This window comes from Saccostrea cucullata, unplaced genomic scaffold, assembly GCF_032062105.1.
Source record: "Saccostrea cucullata isolate Sc308-1 unplaced genomic scaffold, CSIRO_AGI_Scuc_v1 ctg10014, whole genome shotgun sequence".
In the NCBI taxonomy this organism is placed as follows: Eukaryota; Metazoa; Mollusca; class Bivalvia; order Ostreida; family Ostreidae; genus Saccostrea; species Saccostrea cuccullata.
In genome coordinates this window covers 20,001-23,877 of record NW_026924420.1, presented here as the reverse complement: position 1 = coordinate 23,877, position 3,877 = coordinate 20,001, and the positions used below count along the sequence as shown (strand labels likewise).

Sequence of the window (3,877 nt, the reverse complement as noted above, 5' to 3'; positions counted from 1 at the left end):
AATATGAAGCAATTTTTTTTTACGACTGATTTATCTATTTTTAATGATTGATAATTTTTTTTAAAAAACAAGAGGCCCATGGGCCACATCGCTCACCTGAGCACTGTGGCTAGGAAAAAGTAAAAATTGGTTTATTATTGAAAAGTTTAAATCCAAAAGTAGTCCCATGATCAATCATGGCTTTGCTTTTCTTCAGAAGGTTATTTTAAAGAATTTTCCTATATATTTCTATTTAAAAATTTGATCATCCCTTGTGGCCCCGTCCTACCCCCGGGGGTCATGATTTGAACAAACTTGAATCTACACTACGGGAGTACCTGAGGATGCTTCCATATAAATAGGATCAATTATGGCTTTGTCATTCTTGAGAAGAAGATTTTTAAAGAATTTTCCTATATATTTCTATGTTAAACTTTGGAAGGCCATTGTCACCCCACCCTACCCCCGGGGGTCATGATTTGAACAAACTTGAATCTACACTACCTGAGGATGTTTCCCCATAAGTTTCATCTTTCCTGGCACAGTGGTTCTTGAGAACAAGATTTTTCAAACATGCCAACAAATTTTTATTAATTTCCAATTATCTCCCCTTGAATGAGGGCGTGACCCTTCATTTGAACAAACTTGAATCCCCTTCACCCAAGGATGCTTTGTGGCAAGTTTGGTTGAAATTGGTCCAGGGGTTCTTGAGAAGAAGTCGAAAATATGAAAAGTTTACAGACAGACATCTGGACAGACAGACGGACGGACAGCTAGATAGACGGACACCGGACAAAATGTGATCAGAAAAGAGCTAAAAATGAAACATTCCTCACCACAAAAGCCAGAAGTATATAGGGACCACCACCAGTAACATGTTTCTGGGAAGAACCAAAGCCATAAGAGAATCCATGCAGAGATAAATATCAATAGTCCTGAAGCTTCGATGCAGGACCAAGTACGAGAATTGCTACAAACACTACTCCGGAGACTTACCTTTTATTCTATGATGTAATGTGCTTTTTCCACTCTGCTGCTGGTTCCCTCATAAGCTGGTACCAAGGACAGTTCAGGATGTCCTGTCAACTTTATTCCTCAACTTCCTGTCCTGGACTGAAAAGCAATAAGTGAAAATCTTTAGTGTTGCCTAGTGACTTTGAATTAAAAAGAAAGTTGCAAGATTGTGAGGGGGGTGGGGTATTGATGCTGTGCATTTTAATTAAATGTACGAAATCTGTATTTCACAGTTTAATGCATTCATGTATTTTGTGAATTGTCTTACATGTAATGATTGTTGCTATGTATTATTAAGCACTAAATCTATTCAACTGCATGTGTAAATGGGGAAAATGTGGATATGTAAATGATGTATAATTGCAATGTGTAAAATGTGACATTTTCTTATATCTGTGAGTCTGTTCATGTAATTTTTTTTTTCATTAATTATTTTATTTATCTTAATAAAATTATTTCAATTAATAATATTGTTTTTCTTACCTGTCCGATGAACTCGATCAACAAAGGTTACAGAGGTGAATCAGTGTTTCAGCTAGGGGGAAATAGAGGGGCGCTGCGCCCCGCCCTCAAATCAGTGCGCCCCTCTGCCCATTACAGGCGCCCCTGTGTCCCTTGTGGGTGACCAATTTCATTCTGACTGTCCTTTTAACTCATTAAAATAATTAGTGTGTTCCAAGCCAGATTACGTAAGGCTAATCAATAGTTCACACCTCCTGCCATAAACGATTACGTAATGAACTCGCACTACGGTACCTTTCTACTGTACACACTTTCAATTACAGGTGATTAGGTAATTACTTTGATCATTCAAGTTCAAGTTCATTTATTCGCTCAACACCATATTAAATACATGGTACATGAGGACAAAGATAAATATTTACAACATGTTTATATATATAATCAGGTCAGAGGTATAAGTATATGATATACACAATCAGAAAATGAGAAGGGAGAAAAATGGAAAAAGAAAATGAAGAAAAAAATGTAATAAATAAAACATGTAATAATGAAATAAATAAGGGGAACAAATTATGGAGGACAGACTAAATCGTATATTTTTGATATAAACATACAAAGTTTTTTAAGCGACATAGCATCTTGTTTTGTCATCCGTTGAGAAAATTTCAAAATATTAGGTCTAGTAAAGTAGTACTCATTAATATACTTTTTCCTGATTTTTGACAGTGCATTACATTCAAGTATGAAATGAAATTCATCGGCAACATGTTTTGCATCACAGAGTGTACATAATCTTTCATTTAATGGTATACCAGTCCATCTCCCCAGCTCAACTGGTAGACGGTGATTAGTAGTACGGAATTTGACAAGTATTTTTCTGAATTTTAGTGGTAAAATACTTAAATAATTTTCATACTCAAAATTTGTTTTAAAAGTCTTATACAAAATACATTGGACAGCCTGAATAAGGGTTAAAGGCTAAAATATGACCATGCTATCTGTTTTAATCTAAAACAAGAGTCTTGTTCTATAGCGTTCTAAAAATAAATTAGAAAGTGAAAGTAGCATGAACAATGACCTTCAGCATTCTAAATGTGAATTGTAGACGTTTTGAATGAAACAATGATGGAATTTAATATCTTAATAGCAAAGAAATATGTATAAGTAATTTTTTCACTCTGGAAGAGATTTTCAGCTATTATATATGTAATTGTACTCATGTCATATGGCAGGCTGAAGTTTAAAATCTTAGTATCTATATACCACTCATATTATTTTAAGGTAAAACAAACAAAACAGATAGTTGACATATTAAGTTGTATGTTTGATAACAACTAAATAAATAATATAAGAAAATGTTATTTATGACTAAAAAATATTGTAACTATAGATTTAATTTTAAATTGTTTGCCAAATACAAACTTAAGCAATTTTGAATTCAGTAATTACATATATTGTACATGTAGATCTTCATGTACTGTAATATTAAATGTGAGACAACAGATAGTTTACATGAATTATTATATGTACTACATTCTATTTCTAATCAAGAATAGAGAATGATTGTAATCGATTGAAGAAAAGTCACATTTATCCTAATTAAGATTACCTTTCAATCAGAATTTATATATATTGTTACAATAATAGCTAAAGTTAATTATCAATAAGGTTAAACAAATAAATCATATTTAAAGGAACTATATATTCATTATAAGGGTGAAGAAATGAGATAGCTTATGTACAGGATGTAAGAAAAACTTGCGACAACGGTATCACCGTATGTCGCGAAAAAGTGCCCTTCTCTTGCACCCCTCCATTTTCAGATCCTAGCTGGAACACTGCTTAATGGTAGAAATATGGGTATTACAGGTGTCAAAACTCTCTGTTGATGACCAGACTGCATGCCGCACTGTAAAATCACCATTTTGGATCTTTAAAAGGGGAGGCTACTCCTGAAATCAAAGAAATTGTCATAAAAATGAGTGACCTGATTTTCTTTAGGTCTCACACAAGGAAATAATTTCACTATATGTTACTATATGTTACTATATAGCTTTAATTAAATAAATTAATTGACTAGACTCTCAGCAGATAATTCATGAAATAGAAAATAAAGATTAATGCTTAGACAAAAATTTGAGATCAGAAAAAATATACCCCTTATGCGGCTTTTAAGAAAGAAAATTGAGAGTAAACATACCTATACCCCGAAATACACATGGGCAAACAGCCAACACACCATCGAGGAAGTTACATCGATCATACGTACCTAAAAAAAAAAAAAGAATTCCCTTTGATTCAGTGGCACAATTCTGCTGATATGATATTCCTTAAGTGCATGAGTCCAAAATTAAAACTGTAGACCTACATAAAGTTGCTGAAAATGAAAAAAGTAATATTATTGTCTCTATATACATAGAAC

At 33.1% G+C, this 3,877-nt stretch overlaps 1 long non-coding RNA gene across 1 annotated transcript in view; it reads right to left on the bottom strand.

The window, feature by feature from the left end:
• Window positions 1-3,300: 3,300 nt before the first annotated feature.
• Window positions 3,301-3,877, bottom strand: part of LOC134266389 (uncharacterized) — a 2,778-nt gene continuing 2,201 nt past the window's right edge. Inside the window, exons 2-3 of the long non-coding RNA XR_009991962.1 lie at window positions 3,656-3,724; window positions 3,301-3,407 (exon numbers count right to left, since the gene is read on the bottom strand). This is a non-coding gene — a long non-coding RNA (uncharacterized LOC134266389). The remainder of the gene's footprint in view (window positions 3,408-3,655; window positions 3,725-3,877) is intronic.